General features: G+C 40.1%; 1 protein-coding gene and 1 pseudogene across 1 annotated transcript in view; both read right to left on the reverse strand.

Moving 5' to 3' along the window:
* Nucleotides 1-25,216, reverse strand: part of IL1RAPL2 (interleukin 1 receptor accessory protein like 2) — a 954,343-nt gene that overhangs the window by 81,692 nt on the left and 847,435 nt on the right. The window lies entirely within an intron of this gene.
* LOC140515753 (small ribosomal subunit protein uS2-like) lies at nucleotides 2,966-21,011 on the reverse strand (annotated as a pseudogene).

The following is a 25,216-nucleotide window of genomic DNA, read 5'->3' on the forward strand; positions in this document are numbered from 1 at the left end:
GATCTAGAAAATCATTTTGATGCTATTTGGGGGTGGTGGTGGTACATAAGCTATAGTTTTGATATTGGAAAGTGGTTTGAAAAAAAAAAACAGTTTGGGTCAGCATTGTCCTAATGTAGATTTTTTTAAAACTTGTGTTTTCAATTAATGAGCCCTTATTTTCTCTTGTCACCTTAACCTCTTTGGAAAAAAAAGAAAAACCAAACCATTGTTACAAATATGCAAAGTCAAGTAAAACAAATTCTTATTATACATGTTGACTCTATTACCTCTATATCAGGAGGACGGGCAGCATCTTTCACCATCTCCTAGTGTGTAAATGTAAAAATGAAAGCAAGAGACAATTTAAATATCTGAAAATGTAATTCCTATAACTATTAATGGTTTAGCCAGGTCTCAGGGTCTTAGAGAAGCTGGATGAATTGCTACCATACTTGGGTTATAGATTTATTGCTATAAAGGACCTTGGGGACCTTTGTATCGAACCCCCTCATTTTACATATAACCTGATCAGCCTGTACCCACTATTAGCATTTGTAGCCTATAGGAGTAGAGGTCATTGACAACCCCATCAGGACAGTCACTAGGCTAAGTTATGCTGTTACAGGTTACAAAACCTGTAGAAATGGTTACATACCTAAGCAGAATAACAGAAATTGCCTATGTGAAGTGTAACGTATATAAATGTATATGTTTATTTTTTTCACTTCTCACTTTACTTTTATTATTTTAAAAGTTTATTTATTTATTTTTAGTTTTCAACATTCACTTCTATAAGTTTTACATTTTCTCCCTCTCTTTCCCCTCCCTAAGACAGAATGCAATTTGATACAGGTTATACATATATTTCTATTAAACATATTTTCACATTAGTCATGTTGTATAGAAGAATTAGAATGAAAAGGAGGAACCATGAGAAAGAAAAACATAACAAAACAAAAAAGGAAAATAATCTGCTTCACTCCACATTCAGACTCCATAGTTTTTTCTATGGCTGTGGATGGCATTTTCCATCATGAGTTCTTTGGAATTGTTTTAGGTCCTTGCATTGCTGAGAAGGGCTAAGTCTATCAAAGTCAGTCATCGAACACCATGGCTGTTACTGTGTACAGTGTTCTCCTTGCTCTGCTCAGTTCACTCAGCATCAGTTCATATAAGTCTTCCCAGGTTTTTCCGAAACTATGGTGCTCGTCATTTCTTGTAGCACAATAGTATTCCATTACATTCATATACCACAACTTGTTCAGCCATTCTCCAATTGATGGACATCCCCTCAATTTCCACTTTGTGGCTACCACCAAAAGAGCTGCTATAAATACTTTTGTACACGTGGATCCTTTTCCCATTTTTATGATCTCTTTGGAATATAGTCCTAGAAGTGATATTGCTGTGTCAACAGGCATTGTATATGTTTATTGTTGCAAATAATACTGCATGTCTGAGTATATTTATTTTGCTCTTACGAGCATTTGACTATGTTTTTATGTTATAGTAAAGTCTTCTGTTAATTGTGTTGCTAATGATCATAATTAGGCTATATTTTTCCATACCTATTACCGTAGCTAGCTTGTTTGTTGTTTATACCTGACTTGTGTACTATGAAGATGCATGTTGCCTCCGCGGTACTCTGTATGGTGTCATGACTATCACACGTAATGTTTATGTGCATTAGTTTTATTTTGGTTCCATCAGTACCATAGATAGGTTGGTTACCTGGCATTGCAGGAGAAATGCCCTTATGTCAAAACGTGGAAATTTGTATTTATGATGTATGGATATAGGTTTAAAGACAGTCCCAGATGATTTTGCAATGAACTGAAAAAAGTTGACCCAGGGGAATTGTGTAACCTGACTCTTGACCAAACTGGGTAGGGGTGGGGCAGCCTTGTTCTACAGGTTGCCTGTTGAATATGACTCTGGATTGGTGGGGAGAACGAAGATGAGAACCTGTGTGATTATATGAGGGGCAGGATTGGTGTAAGAGCTTTGGAGAAGAGACATTATTGCCTGCTTTAAGAGTGCATGCATGGTTCTAGACTCTCTTGGGGACCAGTTTGAGACATGTGGAGAGGGAGACAGACTTTGGAAGGCAGACATATAGGAGAAGTAGGTTTCTCAAACTTTCTCTGATTTCTAGCTTGTCTCCTAGGACTTCAGGGAATTTCCCCTGGGGTAGGGAGAGATCAAGGCTTCTCTGTTAGTTGAGCTCATATCTCATCTCACTCCCATATAAAGAGCTCATTCACTACTCTTGTGTATTTTCTGGTGTGTTCTAAGCTATATAACTTTTATGATTTCTTTCGGCTGTTTACTTGGATAAATGGGCTTACTCATTACTCACTATTTGTGAAGGTCTTTTGTATAACTAGCATTTGGTGGGAAGAGGCCAAGCCAGTGGGTATAAGATTGGAGAAGTCTCCCCTGTAAGGGAAAGTGACCAGGGAAGCGAGTGTCTTTTGAACTTAACTGTGCCCCAGATGAGAAATATATAGAGAGGCAGAGAAATAAAATGGTAGTTCTCCTCTCTCTGAAAATAGAACAACCAGCTTGATGCTTCCTTCTCCCCTCAAGTCAAGAATCACAGGCACCTTTGGAGAAAGGGAAGGTAAGCAAGATTCTAGAATTAAGCCACCCATATATAGGCTTAGACATGTGGACATGCACACATCTTATATGGGGAGCACATACCTTACATACAGATGAGAAAACAGGCACAGAGCACTTAATTGACTTTTATAAGAGTCACCCAGCTAATAAGTATCTAAAGATTTGAAACCCACCTTTCAAAGCTCAAAGTCCAGATGAAGCCCAACATGGGGAGGACACCTCAGATGGGATGGAAATCTTGAACCTGGTGCAAAGTGTGGTAATTACAATGCATATATTTGACTACAATATTGCTGGAAATGTTTTTCCAATAATATAAGTTTTAGGCAGAAGTCTAGAGGATATAGGTATCAATTTGTCAAGCCTGAAAGGGGGCAAATAACACAGAGAAGAACCATAACCACACCTATTACAATGGCATGTCCTCTGTTTGTGATGATGTCAACCACATTGGGCCTTAACTCCCACCAGCTCTTTAACACACTTCTTGGCTTTGTTAAAAACAACTTTTTATAACCACAAATGGTTGCTTGGAGTTTTGTCAGGCTCAGAAAACAAATGTTTCCTTATTTTAAGCCTAAATCTGCCCCTTTGAAACATCTATCCATTGTTCCAAGTAAAGTCTTCTGGAGCCAAGTAGAACAGATCTAGTCCCCTTCTCCCACACAACAGCTCTTAAAACACTTGAAGGCACCTAGTACATTTCCCCCAATTCTTTGCTGACTGTTAGACATCCCTTATCCCTTAAATTGGCACTCCTTTGGTGTGATCTCTTAATTATCTGACCGCCCTCTGGTTTATTACCAATGCCTTTCCTAAAATGTATTGACAGTGGACCTCTCTAACCCTGGACAAGAAGGCATTCAATGCAACCTATGACCACTTGGACTTTCTTGTCTGCCATATTATCATCATTATAATTTTGAGGTCATTCCGTCGTTTCAGTCAGGTTAGACTCTGTGTGATCCCATTTGGGGCTTTCTTGGCAAAGATACTGAAGTGGTTTGCCATTTCCTTCTCCAGTTTATTTTACAGATGAGGAAACTGAGGCAAACAGGGTGAAGTGACTTGTCCAGGATCACACAGCTAGGAAGTGTCTGAAGTTGGATTTGAACTCAGGAAGATGAGTCTTCTTGATTCCAGGTCCTTCCCTCTCTGCACTATGGCGCCACCTAGCTGCCACCCTCATAATAGATATTATTTACATAGTGCCTTCTATGTGCCTGCCAGGCACTGTGCTATGTGCTTTGCAAATATTATCACATGTGATCCTCACAACAACCCTGCAAGGTAGGGGCTATTATAATACCTATTTACAGTTGAGGAAACTGAGGCAGAGGTTAAATGATTTGCCCAAGATCACACAGATTGGACAGGTCTGGGATCAAATTTGAACCCAGCATTCTAAGCACAGCACCATCTAGGTGCCTCTGCCACACTCTTGTCTACTGAGCTTGTAGTCTAATCAAACTCCTAGATCAGTGGTGGGGGAACCTGCAGCCTTGAGGTCACATGTGGCCTTCTAGGTCTTCAGGTGCAGCCTTTTGACTGAGTTCAAGTTTTACAGAATACAACCTTTTATTAAGGAGACTTGTTTGGTGAAGTTCAGATTCAAAGTGCCACACTTGAGGACCGAAGGGGGCCACATGTGGCCTCGAGGGCACAGGTTTCCCATCTCTATCCTAGATCATTTTTACACAAACTGTTTTCAAAGGGGAGGGAGAAGGAAGAAGGGAGCAAACATTTATTAGGTGCCAACTTTGTCCTAAATGCTTTATGTGCCAAATTTAGCTAAATGTGTTAAATGCTTTAAAATATTATATCATTTGATCCTCACAAAACTCTGGTAGATAGATGCTATTTTTATCCCCATTTTACAGTGAAGTAAAATGAGGCAGACAGAGGTTAAGTGACTTGCCTAGGGTCACACAGCTGGTAAGTGTCCGAGGCTGGATTTGAACTCAGGTACTCCTGACTCCTAGCCCAGTTCTCTATCCACTGTGCCACCTAGCTGCCCCTATTATCAAGCCATATTGTACTCAGGGAGATGATTTTCTTTTGAACCCACATGTAGGATTTTATACTTATCTTTATTAACTTTCATCATATTGATTTAGCTCATCATTCAGCCTAAGATCTTTCTATAGTCTGTCATCCAATATGTTAAATGTTTCATCTGCAAATAGGATAAGTAGGCAGAGAGCCTTTGGCCAAGTTACTGATAAAAATGTTAATCTAAAACGTTTGGCTCTGGGTCAAAGGAAGATCTATGGCCCACTCAAGTAAAGATATTTCTCCAAGTTGAAATGTAACCACTAATGATTCGTCTTTGGCTGTGGTCAAATCCAAGCAGCCAGGTTCAAATCCAACTAACTGTACTCTGGGCTAACACATATCTCTCATTGTTGTCGGCACGAATTACACGAGAGACTGTCAATTACCTGATATAAATCTTAACCTTTCATGTGTGTTCTGGACCCCCTCAGGCAGCCTGCTGAAGCCCATGGACCCCCTTCTCAGAATAAGATTTTTAAATACATAAAACACATGAGATTACAAAGGAAACGAATTATATCGAAATATTTTAAAAATATTTTTGTTTTCCCCCTACTTAATAACATTTTATTTTTTTCCAATTACATATATAGTTTTGAGCCTTCACTTTTATAAGATTTTGAATTCCAAATTTTGTTCTCCCTCCCTCTGCTCCCCCTTCCTTAAGACAACATGTAATCTGATATAGTCTGCACATGTACAATCATATTAAACACGAAATATTTTAAAAACACAAGTCTGCAGACCCCAGGTTAAGAACCTCTAAATGTAAGTAAATTATATAACTATATAAGCTAACAGTCTGGTAACCCTTTAAAGAAAAGACCAGGTTAATTTGGCATCTTTTTGTTCTTGATGAAGCAGTGCTGGCTTTTTGTAACTAGTGCATCCTTTTCTTTTTGAAAATTTAAATGTTTTATTAAAAGCTTATCGCTGCATATGAGCAAACACAACTAAAGTTGCTTTGTAACTGTTTAAATTAACTAATTTTAATGCATAAAGCATCACGACACTTAAGTTACTCCCTCTAATTCCCATCAGAAATTTTTTTTTGTCCATTCATTCTCTTTTTTCTTTCTCTCATATGATCGTAGTTAATGTGTGCTTTATTCTTTCTATTCTGCCTTGTTGGTCTTAGATTATTTTCTAAAGGTTTCTTTCGATTTCTTTGTATTCCTCATACTTTTCATTGTAACGTTGTAGTACATTCATGTCCCATGATTGATTTAACCATTTCCACATTGTGAAACATTTAGATTATTTCCAGGTTTTGAGTGTGAAACTAAAATGCTACCATAAAGATAGTTTTACAAATAATGCTTTAAAATAAATCAGAGTTTTGAAAACATTTCGACAATGACAGAAGGTACATTCGCTTTGGAGGATTTATGGAAAGAAGTGGACAAAGGTTGCCCACGATGAGAGGGCCTGAATAGGTTTTAATTTATTCTGGATAGCTAGGTGGCAAAAAGGATAACATTCCTAGAGTCAGGAAGACTCATCTTCCTGAGTTTAAATCCAACCTCAGATACTTCCTAGCTGTGTGACTCTGGGCAAGTCACTTAACCCTGCTTGCCTCAGTTTCCTCATTTGTAAAATGAGCTGGAGAAGGAAATGGCAAACCACTCCAGTATCTTTGCCAAGAAAACCTCAAATGGGGTTGCGAAGAGTCAGACATGACCGAATAACAACAGGGAACTCGGGGGTAATGGAATTTCTTCTTTCAATGTTGGTGGTCACCTTCTTTATCACTTAAGTGTCTTAAGAGAATTGTCTACACCAGTGGTGTCAAACTCACATAGAAACAAGGACCATTAAAGTGCACACAGTGAGACTTTGACTTTGTGTATTGACTTTGAAAACCACATATTAATATTATATGTTCTACTGTATTTTTATTTACTTTGTTAAATATTTGCCAGTTTCATTTTAATCTGGTTTGTGTTGTGGGTCAATGCAGTGGCTACCTGTTTGACACCTCTGGTCTACAGCAGGTCTCCTTAAACTTTTTCTACTTGTGTCGCCATGTCTGACCCGCAGTTTAAGAAGTGCTGGTCTAGGGCATCAAGAGATTGAATGACTTGACCTGGGGGCACATGTTCCATAAATGTCAGAGGAAGTACTTGACCCCAGGTCTTCTTGGCTCCTAGGCCAGATCTCTTCCCACTATGCAACACTACCCCTAAGCTCTTACAAGAGTTTACAAAACAAAACTCAGGAACCTATATATCAATTTTAGATAGCATTATATATCCATTATCTCACATGAGCTTTGCAACTGCATTTTGAAGTCTCTAGGGCAGGGATGATTATTGCTCCCATTTACCAGATGAGAAAACTGACCATCATAGATGGAAAATGACTTGTTCCAGGTCCCCTAGGGAGTAAACATCCAAGCCAAGGTTTCAATCCTAATATTGGTTCTAGATATAGATTATCTGGATTACAGGGGACTTGAATGTATTAAGGATAGTCAATCCCACTTTCCCACTCTGCCATTACTTATCCTGAGTATTACCTCTCCCCTCTTCCCTCCCCCAGATTGCACTATTTCCTCTATCCTAAATGCAAGTCCATGGATTCTGGGAGTCACAGTGTGTCACACTGCCACCCGTAGTGACAATCCATTATGCTTGCCAACTTGAGACATCAATACTCAATGAATGTGTCAGATTGAAAATGACCTTGGCTTCCTTTGACAGAGGTACTTAACCAGTGGTTCAACTACTCAAAACCTGTTAGTTATGGACTCTAGTTTGTTCCAAGGTCCTTGCTTTGCACTCAGCTGATAAAACTCAGGTTAGTCACACAATAAATGTAATTTTAACCACATGAGGGTCAATCTAGCTAGCTTTCAGTAAAATAGAAAAAGGGAGAATGTGATGGACCTGGAATTCAGATGCTATTATCCCTGGGAAATAAGACTGTAGTGCCACAATGCTCTGCCACCATCCCTACTGACGAATGGGGAAGTTCTTGGGACCTAGTCAAGAAGACTGGGGAAGGAGCTAGGACCCTGGGCATTCTGCCTGCTGCCGGTACGAAAATGGGAAAGGGGGAAAAAAGAATGAAGGAAAAACAGTAGTGATTGGGAGAAGGATAGAGGAAGCTTGCACAAGTAACAAGATGTGCTTTAAATCCAAGAATCAAATTGGGTAATGGACTAGCGATGGAATCGTCTGCCTTTGTCACAGGCTCTCAGCTAAAGCCTTTAATGGGCTGAAGCTGAGGGCTCTCCTCTGTGTCGATGAAGGTCAGTCAGCAGTAATGAGGCTGTCAGGAAATAAGAGGTTTCTGGGTAAAAGAACTATATCCTGATTAAGGAGCGGAAACAGAGGAATAGAGCATTTTAACATACATGCCAAGGGATTGCTCACATGAGCTGTGTGTGTCTGTGAGAAAGAGACAGAGGAGGGAAAGAGAGAGAGGGAGATGGGGGGGGAAGAGGGGGTGGAAGAGGGGAGAGAGGGGAAAGAGGGGAGAGGGAGAGGCAGAGGGAGAGGGAGAGGGAGAGGGAGAAGGAGAGAGGGAGGGAGAGAGGGAGGGAGAGAGGGAGGGAGAGAGGGAGGGAGAGAGGAAGGGAGAGAGATAGAGAGAGGGAGGAAGGGAGAGAGATAGAGAGAGGGAGGGAGGGAGGAGGGGAGGGGGAGAGGGAAGGCACCTTTTGAAAGAACTCTTTACATGAACTTAAGTTTTAAATTTTTTGGGGGGGAAGATGCTTAAAGTCCCTTCTAATGACTTTAAATCATATTAGCTAATATCTTTCTGAGGTTGTTCCTAAGCACTTATGAAGCTGGGGAAGAGGTTATTGTTTTATGAGCTTAGGTCAGGGGTGAGGAACATGCAGCCTTGAGGTCACATGTGGCCCTCTAGGTCCTCAAGTGTGGTTACAGTTTTGTTTTGTTTTTTTTTTGTAGAGAAGGGCACTGTGGGGCAATGGAAAGAGCACAGTCTCTGAACTGGGTTCAAATCCTCTTACTATCTATGTGACCTTTGACAAGTCATTTCATCTCTTTGAGACTCAGTTTCCTTCTGTGTAAAATGAGATTGATTTAGATGTCCTCTGAGATTCCTTCTAGCCCTGGAGGATCCATTTTTCTCAGTCTTCTTGACAATAAGTAACTCTGAAGAATGTAGACTCAGTTGTGCACTGTCCATTCCCTGGGTCACATGGGACCCATTTTATCTGCCGTTCTCACCTGCCAAGAAGTTCTAATCCATGTCAGCATCCGATTTCTCACAGCTAATATTGGCATGCAAACAGTCTAGTATAATAGCCACATCTCACCCACTGGTATCTCACAAACAGAAAACTGAGGTTGAATGAGAAGTTCCTTTAGTGTCCTTTAGTGTCTCACTTCATATAGTTTATTGGGCTATCTTTCTTATGATTATTTTTGTTGTACAGATGAGCTAGTAACAATAACATGTTTTTATATTCTTTACAGAGTTGAAAAAAGTGGTCAATCATCAAAACCACTTGGTACTGGGTAAGAAACAGAGGGATAGATCAGTGGAAAATGTTAGGTACTCAAGACAGTAGTCAATGAATATAGCAATCTACTGTTTGATAAACCCAAGGACCCCAGCTTCTGGGATAAGAGCTCACTGTCTGACAAAAAAAAAATTGCTGGGAAAACTGGATAACAGTGTGGTGGAAACTGGGCATAGACCAAGGTCTGACACAGTACACAAATTCTTGTGTCAAAATGAGTACATGATCTAGGTATAAAGATCCACACTATAAACAAATTAGGGGAGCAAGGAATAATGTATTTGTCAGATTTATGGAGAAGAGAGAAATTTTTGACCAAACAAGAGATATAGAACATTATGAAGTGTTAAATGGATGATTTTGATTACATTAAATTGAAATGTTTTTGCACAAACAAACCCAATGCAACCAAGATTAGGAGAGAAGCAGAAAACTGGGAAGGAATTTTGGCAACTAGTGTGTGTGATAAAGGCCTCATTCCTAAAATATAGAGAGAACTGAGTCAAATTTACAAGAATTCCCCAATTGATAAATAGTCAAAAGATAGGAACAGACAGTTTTCAGAGGAAGAAATTAAAGCTATCTATAGTCATATAAAAAATGCTCTAAATCACTGTTGATTAGAGAACTGCAAATCAAAACAACTCTGAGGTACCCACATCATACGTATCAGATTGGCTAACATGACAAAACAGGAAGATGATAAATGTTGGAGAAAATGTGGGAGAATTGGAACACTAATTCATTTTTGGTGGAGCTGTGAGCTGATTCAATCATTCTGGAGAGCAATTTGGAACTATCCCCAAAGGGTTACAAAAATGTGCCTACCCTTTGATCCAGAAATACCGCTTCTAGGACTATATCCCCCAAGAGATCATAAAAATGGGAAAGGGTCCCACATGTACAAAAAATATTTATAGCAGTTCTCTTTGTGGTGGCCAAAAACTGGAAATCAAGGGGATGTCCATCAATTAGGGAATGGCTGAACAAGTTGTGGTATATGAATGTAATGGACTACTATTGTGCTATAAGAAATGACGAACAGGAAGACTTTAGGGAGTCCTGGAAGGACCTCTGTGAACTGATGCTGAGTGAAAGGAGCAGAACCAGGAGAACTTTGTACACAGCAACAACCACAGTGTGCAAGGATTTTTTCTGGTAGACTTAGTCCTTCATAGCAACACAACAACCTAAAAAATTCCCAATGGAGTCTTGAGGCAAAACACCTTCCACATCCAGAGAAAGAACTATGGAACTGGATCACAGAATAAAGCAGACCATTTTCTTTTGTGTTATGTTTTGTTTTATGGTTTCTCCCATTCATTTTAATTCTTCTATACAACATGAGTAAGGTGAAAATGTATTTAATAGGAATGTATATGGAGAACCTATATAAGATTGCACACCATCTTGGGGAGGGAGTGGGGAGGAAAGGGAAAAAAATCTAAGATATATGGAAGTGATTGTAGAAAACTTAGAACAAATAAAATAATTTTTAAAAAGTGCTTGTCTCACTACAGCACTGTTAAGTCTATTATTATCTCTACATTTTACAGATACTCAGAAGTCAAGTGATTTGCCCATGATGACACATCCATGGATATAAATCTCCTGGGTTCAAGTCCAGTGCTTTATACATTAAGATAGGGGTGTGTGTGTGTGTGTGTGTGTGTGTGTGTGTGTGCGCGCGTGCGCGTGTGTGCGTGTGTGTGTGTATGTGTGTGTATTTACTTATGGGGAAAACTCAATTTCATCAATGCTGGGAATTCATGGACAAGGAAATTTCCCTTACCAATGCATGTTATCATTTTATAGTCTTAGAGAGCTGCCCAGAGTCACACACTCATAATATGACCACGACAGAATCTGAACCCAATTCTTCTTGATTTCAGAGTCGGCCCTGTATCCACTATGGCACCATACTTCTCTTTAATTTTATTTTTTTGTTAGAAATATCTTTCTTGGATCATTGCTGAGGTCATAGAGAGGGGGTAGCTGGTATATACAAACCGTGTTAGGCTTTGAGGAGAGAAAGACAAACGAAAACCGGTTCTTGACCTAAAGGAGTTTCCATTTTCCCAGGTGTGGATGAATACAAGCCATAAACAAATAGGAAATTATCAGATAATTTTGAGGAGGTAAAGAGTACTAATCAGTACAGGGGTGGGAAAAGCTCCTGGCAGGATCTAGGAGATGAGCTGAGCCTCAAAGAAACTTCACTTTTTCCTAAGAGGCAGTGATGATAAAAAATTATACAACAATCACAGGGAACAGCATTTTCAAAAACATGGAGGTGGGAGATCGAATGCTGAGTTGAAGAAAATAGCAAGCAGATCATTGAGGATGAAATGGAGAATGTGTGAGGGCAAGTAATGTAAAATAAGCTTGGAAAAATAGACTAGAGTCAAAGGTTTTAAATTTCAAGCTCAAGAAATTGTACGTAATTGGAGAGGCCATAGGGAGCTACTAAAAGCTCTTGAGCAAAGGGATGATGAGGATAGAGTACTGGGCTTAGAGTTCAAATCCACCTCAGACAGTTACTAGGTGTATGACACTGGGCAAGTCACTTAACCGATGTCTGCCTTAGTTTTCTCAATTGTAAAATGGGGATAATAACGGGACTGACTTCCCAGGGTGGTTGTGAGGATCACATAAGATAATATTTATCAAGGGTGTGGCACATAGTAGGAACTATCAATGCTTATTCACCCCACTTTAGGAATATCATTGGCAATTGTTTTGAGGATGGATTGAGGAGGGGAATTCATCTCTGCAGTCCAACTTCCCTGGTTTCCTTTAAACTTCAGCTTAAATCCCATCTCCTATAAGAAGCCCTTTTAAATTCCTATTAATGCTAGTTCCTTTCCTCTGTATATTATGTCCAATTTACCTTGTGTGTGTGTGTGTGTACACACACACACACACACACACACACACACACACACACACACACACCTTCTTGGCACATAGTTGTTTGCATGTTGTCTCCCTCAGCAGACAATTTTTTAATCCCCCAGGACTTAGCACACAGTGTCTGGCACATAGTAGGTACTTAATAAATGCATATTAACTAATTGGGAGGCTATTTCAGTAACCAAGTGAGAGGTGATGAGGGTCTTGATTGCAATGAGGGGGTAGAATGTAGATGGGAGGTGTTGTAGAAGTTTGGCAACTAACTGGTAACTGAGGTCAATGAGAGAGAGGAGTCAAAGATGGTTCCAAAATTGCAAACCTGGTTGACCAAAAGAAAAGCAGTACAATTCCCCAAGAGATGTGTAAGTAGAACTGATGAGTTTTGGCAACTAATTGGATGGGGCAGTGTGAGAGGGGAAAGAATTAAGCTAATCTCTAAAAATGCCATCTATATCATCGATACCAAAGATTGTGAGATTCCCAGTATTTAATGAAACCATTGCAAGTGCTAGGAGGAGGTCTGATAATGATGAGGATGACAAACTATTTTAAAACTATGCTCTTATCACTGAGCTACATGGAATTCATTCTGAGACATGGTGACAATACTCAGAAAGTTCATGTTCTAAGGAGAGAAGACAAATCAAAAGGATTCAACTAGAGGCGGGAGCAAGACAATTCTTTAGTATGGAGACAGAAAGGCTTAGAGGGGGCATGATGGTCATAAAATCATGAAAGTGACAGACACGATACTCATGCCAACCAAATCCCAGTGAGGTATAAACAGGGACTAAAGGTCCAACTTAACACAACAGGTGGTAAACACTGGAAACTCGCCACCCAAGAGGTGGCAGAGGAAACCTTAGAGAATCAGCAAAAACATCAAGGGAGATGATTAATAGCTTCAGTAAAGTAGTAGGACACAAAATAAATCCATGAAGATCATTAGCTTTTCTATGTAATAGTAACAAACAATCAGGCATAAAAGATAAGATGAATTTCCACTCCAAATAACAACCAAATGCAAAAAATGTCTAGGTTAAAACTACCAGGACATAGCGAGGATTTATGAAAAAATACATATGCAAAAGCGCTTAAAGAAAAAATTAAAATAAAGTACAGTTCAGACCATATCACTCTTTTCCTCAAGAAGCTTCAGTTGCTCCCTGTTTCCCATAGGATTAAAAAACCAAATCATACCCAACACTCCTCTATTGGGCATATTTCACATTATTCTCCCTCATATTTTTTTTCTAGCCAGACTGGCCTGTTTACTGGTCCTACCTTCCATACAGCTACCATGTCTACAGGCTATTCTTACATCCCTGGAATGTTTGCCCCCATACCTACTTTTGTGAATTCCTAGGTCCTTTGGAAGCTCATCTCAAATCCAATCTCTTTCCAAAGACCTTGCTGATGCCTTGTGTTTAGTGAATTACCTGCCTCCCCCCAGTCTCAACTATGACACTGTTTATTTGGTATATATATCTCATTGATTATTATTACTGCTGTTCAGTCATGTCCAACTCTTTGTGACCCCATTTGGGTTTTTCTTGGCAAAGATTCTGGAGTGGTTTGCTATTTCTTTCTCCAGATCATTTTATAGAAGAGGAAACTGAGGCAAACAGAGGTCAAGTGACTTGTCCAGGGTCACAAAGCTAGTAAGTATCTGAGGACAGATTTGAACTCAGGAAGATGACTGCTGTGCATTGTTTCTCTCCAGTAGAACATTCTTTCCTTTAGGGCAGGGACTATTTTTTTTTTTTGATCTTTGTATCACCAGAGCCTAGTAGGTAGTATGGCATATCAGAGGAGCTTAATGAATGTTTACTGAATTGTTAAATAGAATTAATGTGTTCCCTGTGTAGCCACATCAGTTTCTTCAGACATCTCACTTTCCTTCTGCCTGGAATTTGTTCTTTTTGCATCTTCAGAATTTGATCCCTGAGAGCTTAGCATACCTTCTGGCCAACTTTCTCCACAGATTTTTAGGCCACAGGATTCTAAATATCCTTTCTGTGAACCTTTTGAAATGTTTTCTCAAATTTTAAGGTGTATGTCACAGCAGGCCCAGCTTTCTACTCTTCCTTTACTACAATTAAGATGACATAAATTCTCAGTATTCTTGTCATTTCCTCTTCTTGATGAAAATCACTTCCAGAATTGGAATGAAGCAACTATCTGGGTAGATTGGAAATCCTACTATATTTGGAATGAAAGGGCCTAGATTTAAATTCTCATTGTTCTGCTTCCTAGCTGTGTGACCCTGGGTATGTCATTTCCCCTTCCTGGGCCTCAGTTTCTTCCTCTGTAAAAGGAGGAAGTTGAAGTAGAAGACTTGTATGCTCTCTTCCAGCTCTAGAGTTATGATCATAATCAGATTAATTAGTAAAGCAAATATCAGCAGGCATTTAAACACCTTCTCTGTGCCAGGTACCATGCTGGGGAATACATGAAAGGCAAAAAAAAAAATCCCTAGTCTCAAGGAACAATTTAACGAGGGAGACAACTTGAAAATAATTATGTACAGAGATGACGCATACAGGACAAATTGGAGATAATCTCAGAAGGAAGGCATTCACATTAAAGGGAACCATGAAAGATTTCTTGAAGGAATCCAGGAGGCAGACGTGAGAAGGGAGAATATTTCAGGCATGGGGGACAGTGAAAATGCTCACTAGCTGGATATGGAGCTTCTTTGGCAGGAAACAGCAAGGAGATCAATATCACTAGGTCATAGGGTACATGGAAAAAAATAAGATGTAGCAAGACTGAAAAAGTAAAAAGGAACCAGGTTCTAAAGGACTTTAAAAGGGAAAGGATTTAATATTTGATCCTGAATGTAATATGGAGCCACTGGAGTTTGCATAATTGGGAGTTGGGTTGATGTAGTCAGACCTGTACTTTAGGAAGAACAATTTGATAGCTGAGTGGAGGATTGACTGGAGAGAGGAAAGACTTGAGGCAAGAAAACCTACCAGAAGATACATGCAATAATCCAGGTATGAAGTAATGGAGGCCTCAACCAGAGAAGGAGAGATATAGATAGATAGATAGATAGATAGATAGATAGATACGTATATATAGAGAGTATATATATCTCTCTATATCTATATATGTATATGTATGTATACATATGTTTGTATATGTATGTATAAGTATGTGTGGGTATATAAATATATATACATGTATATAGAGACACACATATATGCACTTACATATGTACATATATATATGTGTATGCATGTGTATATGTATGGGTATGTAAGCATATATATATGCGTATATGCTTATTCCTGCATATATGCACGTATACATATACACATATATGCATAAGTGTATATGTATGTATGTATATACACATACATACACACACATATGGTGTTATGCAGGTAGAAATGACAGGACATAACAGACTGGATATAGAGGAAATGAGTCAAGAATGGTACCTAGGTTGGGAGTCTGGGTAATTGGGAGGATGATGGTACTCTAGAAAATAATATGGAAGTTAGGAAAAGGAAAGGGGTTTGGGTCAGGGAAGATAATGAGCTCAGTTTTGGATATGCTGAGTTTAAGATACCCAAGAAGCAGTGGGAGATGGAAACTTGAGGTTAGGAGAGAGGCTGGTTCTGGATAAGTAGGTCTGGGAATCAGGACAGAGATAATAACTGAATCCATGAGAGCTGATCACATCACAAAGTGAAGTAGTACACAAGGTAAGAGACAAGGCCCAGGACAGAGCCTTGGGGTCACCCATAGTTAGTAGGGATTGAATGTCTGGCTGAATGTCCACCAAGGAGAATTGGCTAAACAGGCAGGCAGAGAATAAGGAAAGAGTAATGAATCTCATGGAAATTGAGAGAGAAGAGAGTGTTTGCCAGTGTCAAAGATTGCAGAGAATGAGAAGGATGAGGATTGGAAAAAGGGTCATTAGATTTGAAAAATAAGAACTCACTGATAAGTTTGAAGAGAACAGTTTTAGTTGAATGGCAAGGTCAGAAGCCAGACTATGGAGAGTTAATAAGAGTGAGAAGAAAGGAAGCGGAGGAACTTAGCTACCAAAGGGAAAAGAGATATGGGATAGCTAGCAGGGATGAATTGGTCAAAGTGAGGGTTTTGGGAGGATAGAGGAGATATTGGCATGTTTGTAGAGAGTAGGGAAGGAGCCAGTAGTTCAGGAGAGAGATTGAAGATAAGTGAGAGCACACAGTGGGGATGATAGAGGGGTCAATATGCTGGGGAAGATGGGATGTAATGGGATCACTTGTGCACATAGAGGGATTTGCTTGCTTGGCAAGAAGAGCTGTGTCTTCCTGTGAGAAAGAGTTAAAGGAAGAAATAGTGGTACAAGGTATGAGAATGATGAGAGATAAGAATGAGAGAAGAGGAAGCTCTCAGTGCATGACCTCAATTTACTCAGTAAAATATGAGGGGGAGATTCTCAGTTAAAGGGTTGATAGGGAGCCATTGGAGGTTTGAGGAGGGATGAAGAACCTCTGTGGTGAGTGGCATAGCAACTTAATTAGGGAGACGTAGAAGGATTTTCTTGCAATAATGAAGACCCTCTTGAGGTTTTATGACATAAATTTGTAGTGGACCCAGTCAGCATAGTTTTATCACTTTCTCTAGCTTCATTCAGCAGCACATGTGTCAGATCAATGACAGGGGATGATGGGAAAGATCCAAGGCTGAGGCTTGATGGGGCAAACCTATGATCATGAGGCAAGGGACTGGAGAGAAGAGCATAGTGTAGAACTGAATTGGCTTGCTGAGGGATGGAGAAGGGAAGGAGAGTATAGCCAGTGCAGAGGTGATGTGTTGGGAAAGAAGTCAGGGGTCAGAGGTCATGATGAGAATGAAGCACATGTTTGGGGTCATAGGAGAGAGGTGGAATGACAAGTTGTGTTCAGATAATGGGACTTCTGTGTTTGTGAACACTGAAAGTGGTGCATTTGTGGGTGACGGTAATATCAAGTTTCTGGACCCTAATTCAAATAAGAGATTTGAACCCTAAGGGAAAACCAGGTGGAGGAGCAGATATCTTATAAGAATTAAAAAGAATTTTCTGACTATAACTCAAATAAGATGTTGGATGCAATTGGTTAGAATCTGGAAACACAAAAACTGAACTTGTTTTCTGAGACTATGAGTTAAAAAGTTTGCCAGACATATAAGCAAAGAGAAATTTATAGTCAATGTCTGTATGGAAGCAAGGAGTAGTGTTGGAAGTAGGGAGGTATTCCATCTAGGACCTCACTTTGGGAGTACGAATTATCCCAGCCACACACATTACCTACATATATTGTACCTCCCATTGGTGAGGTGACAACCTGTGGGAATTTGTTCCTGTGCACATAACAGGAACCTTTCTCATCACTTAATTCCTACTGTTTACATATATTTTAAACTATTGCATCTTCTGATGGACTGGTAAAACCAGCCCATTGGTGTAGATGTGTGAGCTATGGTTTTAAGTGGATACTTACCACTAATGTATTTTGGGGTAGGTTGCAGGGGATCCTAGATTGAGGAGGGAACTGGGTGCTGCATTTGTCTTAACTACTTCCTTCTCAAGTCCTTCTCTTCCTTTTCCTTTCTTTCCTTTTAGACTTTCTTTTGCTTATATTCCTATTTTATCTTCTCCTGCTAATATCTTTCTCATTGAAGTCTTCAGCTCAGACCCTTCTCTTTTACTCTTTCCTTCAACTTTTCAAGCTCTCCCAAATATTCCTTCCTTAAATTCAGTCTCTGGCCTTTGCAGTTCCAGAATCTTGCAATAGTAATCAAGCTAGAAGGGACTGGTTTAGGGATGGGGAACTCAAGGCCACGAGTCCACAAGGCTACTCTAAGTCCTCTGGTGTGAACTTTGAACTGATTCCAAGTTTGATAGAACAAATCCTTTTATTAAGAGGATTTGTTTTGTGAAGTTTGGGTTCAGTCAAAGGGCCACACTTGAGTACCTAGAGGGTCACATGTGACCTTCAAGGTCACAGATTCCCTACCCCTGGACTAGTCCAATGTCTTTATTTTATAGATGAGCAAAATGAGGCTCAGATTGATTAAGTGAGTTGACCAAGATCACATAGGTAGGAAGCAATCTCTAAGTCTCCTTCACAATTCCTTCTCTTTCTTCAGTACAGGTTCTTCTTATGATCTGTCTCCCACACAACATCCTCTAATAGAAGCTGAAAGAAGAGTTCTGTAGACCTTTTTAATAGATTAGGATGCACATGATCACCATGAATCTCCTCAAAAGGAGCCTGAGGCTCTCTCAACCACATCACCAGCCAATTTTTGTTCACCATGAGCAAATTTCACTACTCTTGTTTGTTTCCCCTTTGATCTTTGCCCAGGATGCTTTAGGGCCAAATTTTCATCTCTTTTTCTAGTCTTCAGTGTCTCCTCTTGGTATCATGTTTTGACTGCTTTGACTATGACTAGGATTATCTTTAGATCTGTCTCTCCCATGACCGCCACATCTCTTGGGATCTAGTAAACGTGACCCTTTGCTTTCAGTACCAACCCCAGGGGACTCATATTTAGGGCTAAAAGTCAATCCTATTCAACCGATGCTCCTTTCCCCAATGCCCATCTCATCAACAACTGCTGGCCATTTAAATGCCTAATCTTTCACTGCCCTCAAGCTAGGTGCTGAAAGTTTCCTCTTTACAATGGCATTCTCAATATTAGACAAATGCTGCTATCTTAATTGCACTGCATTTTGCAGGTGATGTACATTATCATGGACCTGTATTTTTATGGCATATTAGATGGATATAGTAGACTGTCCCTAGTGCACAATGATGGCTTAATGATAGTACATAAACAAAGATAAAAGAGGGAGGAGTAAGGTGAAACAACCTAATGCAAAACATGGTACGTTATAACAAAAACAGTTTGGTGGAGTCAAGAGAGGTATTAATTAAAATTAAATGAATAAATTAATTAAAATTAAAAAGCAAAAATTACGAGTTGTTTTTAGAACACAGATTTTGACAACTCTGAAGGGCCTCAGAGAACAGCCATTCCAACTCCTTTGCTTAACACATAACTGAGGTCCAGAGAGGGGAGTGATTTACTCAAAGCAGCAGAGCTAGTAAGTGGTAAAATTAATATTTCAACTTGGGACCCTTGTTCATAGTTTCCCATGTCTTCTATGACACCATCCTGATTTTTCACTGAGCCATGACCAAACTGGCAACTAAGAAAAACTTGCCCTAACACCAATTGGGGAAATGCCACATGAAAAGAAGAAATGAACTTCCTAAAATTGGCCTGTTTCTATTTAGCTACCCACTTTGGTTAGACTATTAAGCACTCAGTCTTCCCATTCCTATTCAGTAACAGAATACCAACTCAATCATTAGCGTAATTGCTTTCTCAGCTATATTTCTACTAGGCATAGCTCCTGGATGATGCAGGCCAAAGACCAGAAAAAATGTCCTCTGAGTCAATGTAAAAGAATTGGGTTAGATCAGGGGATACTTGAATAAAAAGCTGCTCTTTGGGGAAAAAAACCTATCAGACACTGAGCAAGAAAATCAAGATCCTGAAATTGGAGCCTTTCATTTTGCAGTATCATAGAAACCAATCGCTATTCAATTTATTCCAACTATTTTAATTATCTCTACTTGAAGAGCTAGTTTTAAGACTCAGTTTCATTTTAAAAGCTTTCCCCATTGATTAACATTATGCTTATTCCATGCCACTAGACTAACTACCAAAAGATGAGATCCCTTGAAATCGAGAGAAATGAACCTGAATTCAGAGCTAGCCTAGCTTTGTAGAGGACTGTGAGGTATAGCCTATGGATATCCCCATTTTTTTAATTAAAGGGGCCACCTCTTGAATCACTTTTTAAAAAAGAAACTAATGTTTATTTTCCATCAGCATTTTTTCCAACATTATTAGAGCATCTGGTTTAAAACTTAAGACTACTCTGTGGTAGTTAGTTCCTACCCACTCAGTGGCCTGAGTAGTAGGAGCCACAGACCAGTCCTCAGCTGGCTGAGCACTCCACTCTTTAGTAGGGAACTGCTGAAAGGGCACAGAATGGGCAACTTTACTCCCTCAGACCAATCAGCCACCTCTGGTTGAGTAGCAGTGAATTCTGGGGCAGGTGCAGTCCATTCCTCTTTTGCCTTCTCAGCTGAGACCTGCTCTTCTTTTTCAATCTCCTCTGGATCCCTGTAGAAGTAAAGATCAGCTCTATAACCTCCCATAGATGTTCCTGGGAGATGGTACCACACATACGTAGGACTTCATGGGCCAGCATGTACCACATCAGACCCACTGAGCGAGCTCTCTTATTGTTACATGGAGTGGCAATGTCCACATAGCGCAGTGGGGAGTCTGTGTTGCACAGTGCAATGGTTGGGAGGTTAACATAAGATGCTTCAGTCAGAGGCTGATGATCTGCCTAAGGATCAGTGACCACCAAGAGACAGGGCTCCCTCAAGCTGCCTGGATCTGGTTAGTGAAGGTACCCAGCGTGAAACATCCAGCAATAGGTGTGGCATCAGTGGCAGCAGTCAATTTCTGAACAGTCTGCTGGCCAGTGTTCCTGGATGAGATGACATTAACCTCAGCTGGGTTTTCAATGGCCACAATGACACGAACTGCCAGAAGATTTAACCAAGTTCTGTTGAAGTTAATGATGTAGATGTCATCACTCTTTCTTTTGTAGATATACTGTTCCATCTGGAAGTCCAAATTGGTGCCACCCAAATGGATTCCTGCAGCAAGGAATTTGAGGACATCCTCCTCCTTCATGTGCAAGACATATAGGGCTCAGGACATTGTGAAAGTTTTCCTTTAAAGTTACCATGGAAACTGAGAACAATGCCATATGGAACCTGCTTGGGGCAATGTGGCCAGGGCCTTTGACTTACTTCTTAAAGAGGCCTATCCACTGAGTGGGAATTGCCTCACACAAATTGAGAACCTGAAAAGACCTTAGTCTCAAAGGGCCAGGGTCTCCCATTGCATCCTGGGCCATCTCTAGTCGTCCTGATGAATATTTGGCCACTGAACTCAGATGGCTCTGGAGGAGAAAATGAGGCTGGTGCCCTTACACAGCCTTCTCTCCATCAAATCTAAGTCAATTGCAAATCATGTCATCATCTTTCTGATGTTATGACCCTCCTCGTGAACTAAGGACAAACCACCACAATCCCCAAAGCACCAAAACAATAAAAGAATTGTCCATGTCTTGAATGCCTTCTCAACTTGGCTCATCAGAACTCTTATCTTTCTATATGGATCAATCAATCAACCAGGGTCTGTGCCTTCCTTTCTTTTCTTCCATCTTCTCTCAAAGACCAACCCTTAAACCCTATTTCACTCTGGAGCTCACAAATTGGATCAGCAATCCTGAGGGTCTTCCCCTCTGAGCTTGATGTTTTTTTAATTAAAGGGGCCATCCCTTGACTTACTTCTTAAAGAGGCCTATTCACTGAACTGGTGCTACCTCACACTCAAAAGTGAGAACCTGAACAGGCTTTACTTAGTCTAAAAAGAACAGGGTCTCACATTGCATCCTCGGCCATCTCCAGTCACCTTGATGAATATCAGGCCACTGAACACAGATGGCTCTAGATGAAAAAGTGAGGCTGGTGACCTTGCACAGCCTTGCCTCACTCAAATCAAAGTCAACTGCAATTCATGTCATTTCCCTGATGTCATGGTCCTCTTTGAAAACAAAGGATGAATACAACCTGTGGTCTGTGCTAAGGGCTAGAGATGTAACACCTAAGATTAAAAAAAATTATCTATTCTCAAGGAGTTTACATTCTACCATCAGAGATAACATGTACCCATAAAAGTACATTAAGAATAAATACATGATGATTGTAGAGGGTGGGCAATAAGGGGATCAGGTGGTACTTAAGCTGAGTCTTGAAGGAATGTAGGGATTCTATGTGGTAGAGGTAAGAAGGGCATTCATTCCATGGATGGGGAAGAGCCAGTACAAAGCTGGTGATGGGGAAAATGGAGTGCCATATGTGAGGAATACAAAGTCCAGTTTGTCTGGAACACAGAAAGTAGAAAGGGGAATCACATGTAACCAGGCTGGAAAGATAGGATGGGTTGAGGTTGTGAAGGACTTTACAAGTCAAACCAAGAAGTTCATATTCTATCTTAGAGGCAATAGGGAGCCACTGGAGTTTACTGAGTAAGAAATGACACAGTCTGATATGGAGTAATGAAAAATCAAGTTATCAGCTGTATGAGTAAGGGACTGGAGTGGGGAGAGACTTGAGGCATGGAGGCCAATTAGGAATCAATTACATTAATGTAGGTGAGAACCTGAATGAAAGTGGTGACTATATGAGTAAAGAGAAAATGTTGTGGAGACAGAAATGACAAAATTTGGTTGGATATGTGGGGTGGTGAAAGGGAAAGAGTTGAGGATGATACTGAAGTTGTAAACTTGGGAAATTGGAAGAATCGTGTTGCTTTTGAAAGAACTACAGAAATCTGGAAGAGAACAAGGGTTTAGTGGGGAAAGATAGTGAGTTCTATTTTGGAACACTGATCTGTAGATATTCGTAGGACATCTAGTTGAAAATGTCCAACAGCAGTTGGTAAAACGTAAAGGAAGCTCAGGGAATCTACTTAGGCTGAATATAGAGATCTGGGAGTCAAGATAATAGAAGTGACTAAATTCATGGGGGCTGATAAGGTGACACAGGATAGAGCTTTGGGGAGCACCCACAATAAGGAGGCATTATATAAATGATGATCTAGGAAGGGATGATCTAGAGGGAGAACAAGGAGAGAACAGGGTCATAGGAACCCAGAGAAATTAGAGTACCCAGGAAAAGAGGGTTATCAAGAGAGTCAAATAAAGAAAAATCAAGAAGAATGAAGACAGATTAAAGATCAGACTTTGCAACTGAGTAACTTTAGAGAGAGGGGTTTCAATCCAGCGGTAAGTTTAGAATCCAGATTGCAAAGGGTTAATGAATGAGCAAGAGGAGAAGGGATAAAGAAAGCCAGTGTAGATAGCTTTTTCAGAGACTGTGAAAGAGAGAAGTGATAGAGGGTGATAATTTGGTGAGTTGATAGGGTTTAGTCAATGTTCTTTAAAGATGGGGGAGATGTGCATATCTGAAAGCAGCAGAGAAGGATTCAGTAGATAGTGAAGTTGAAGACTAGAGTGGGAGGGTGAATGATTTGAAGGGATGAGTTCAAAGGCACATGGAGAGGGGTTGGTCTTGGGAAGGAGGAAAGAGTGGAGGAGGATATTTAGGGATTTTGAGATGAAGAGAAGAGGGAGCTTATTTTCTCAATTCTCTCATTGAAGTAACAAGTCTTCACCTAGGAGGGTTGGGAAGGAAGATGTGGGGGGCTTAAGGAGAGAAGGTAAGATTTAGATTAGTGTCTTGGAGTATTGAGAAAAAGAGATCAAATTAGAGAAGAATAAATGGATTGTCTGTCTCCAGTGAGGGCTCTGTTGAGGCTGAATAGCATGAATTTGTAATGAACCTAGTCTACACAGTTGTGTGTCCCCTCCATCTATGTTAAAGCTGTTGTTGTGTTCATCTTTCATTTTTGAAGAGGACCATGACATCAGAGAAATGATGACATGACTTGCACTTGACTTTGTTTAGAGTGAGGGAGGACTGTGCAAATCACCATCCTCACTTTCTCCTCCAGAGCCATCTGGATCCAGTGACCAGATATTCATCAGCTTATGTTAAAGCAGTCTGTGACTAGGAGTAGAAGAAGCTAATACCAGGAGCAATCAAGGGCTGAGATATGGTAGATGAGATGCTACCTATTCCATGTGATCTCCCATGATTATACCCTTATTCCTCATTCTTTCTCTGCCAAGTTAAAAATGTTATATTCCCCTCCCTACAATATTCCTAGATTGTTTTCTTTGACTCTTTTTTGTCCTCATCAGTACTTACTTTGAACCATACTTATATTTGTACACATCAAAGGCTCCAGTAGAATGTAAAATTCCAGAGAGCAGGGAATTCTGTTGATTTTTAAAAATATTCCTAAAGGTTAGAAGATTCCCTCTGCTCATTGTAGGCACTTAATAAATGTTTGCTGACTTGAAAGGAACCAGAATGACAGTCACAAGAGATACATTAAAAAAAAAAAAAAGATTGATGAGGTTTGTATTCTTCATCACCTGGAGTGAGTACCATGGACAGCTACCGAACCACATTACCCTTTCTCCTCCTCAAACACAGTAACCTTCATAGATGTGAAGATAATAAAGATTTCCTCCTGGATTTGATTCATTTAACTGAATAAATGAGTATGAAGCACCAACTATGTGTCATTGTGCTGTGTTCATTACTGGGGGTGCAAAAATAAAAAAAAAAAAGAAACACTGAACATTCTCTGCCCTCGAGAAGTTCAACGTCTGTGGGGTCAGGGGGATAGAGAATGTACAGGAGTTCAAACAGAATGAATATTTGAGGAGGGAGATGTCATTCCTGGCTAGTGGGGATCCGGGATGGTATCACAAAAGGCATGAGCTTGGCCTTGAAGGAAGGGACAGAAGCACCCACAGAGACTCCAGCTCAGTATCATCCAGAAGACTTCTTATGATGGACTGACTGAAGTCGGACCATATGAGAGAAGAAGTTCTGAGTTCAGATTTTTCTTTGAATTTCCCAGGGCAGGTACTTCCAATGGGCAGAGTAATTCAGATAAGCTTTTCCTCCACTTCCATTGAACATGAGCAGGGCTTGACTCGAAGTGGTTTTTATCATCATATATCTCTGCCCTGATTTAAACAATAGATATTCCAGACCCAGAGAGGGAAAGGGACTTGTCCAAGGTCACATGAAAGATCCCAGATCTAGACCTGGAAGAGACCTCAGGGCCATCTAATTTCATACCCTGATTTTACATACTAGGAAATTGAGGCTTACAGAGATGGAGTGATTTACCCAAGTCATACTTTAGGTGTCAAAGCTAAGATTCCATCCTGGGTCTTTTAACCCTAAACCCAACAGCCAAGATGCCTGACTCCAAGGCATTTGGCAAACTTGACCAATGACCCAGCACCTTTCCAAGCTGATGGTTAGTACCAAGGGGACCTCTTCATTTCCAAATTCTGAGTAATGTTCTTGGACCTATTTTCCCTGGCTTTGGTCTGGATCCATTTTTGTGTTATTA

This window comes from Notamacropus eugenii, chromosome X, assembly GCF_028372415.1.
Source record: "Notamacropus eugenii isolate mMacEug1 chromosome X, mMacEug1.pri_v2, whole genome shotgun sequence".
Classification (NCBI taxonomy): Eukaryota; Metazoa; Chordata; class Mammalia; order Diprotodontia; family Macropodidae; genus Notamacropus; species Notamacropus eugenii.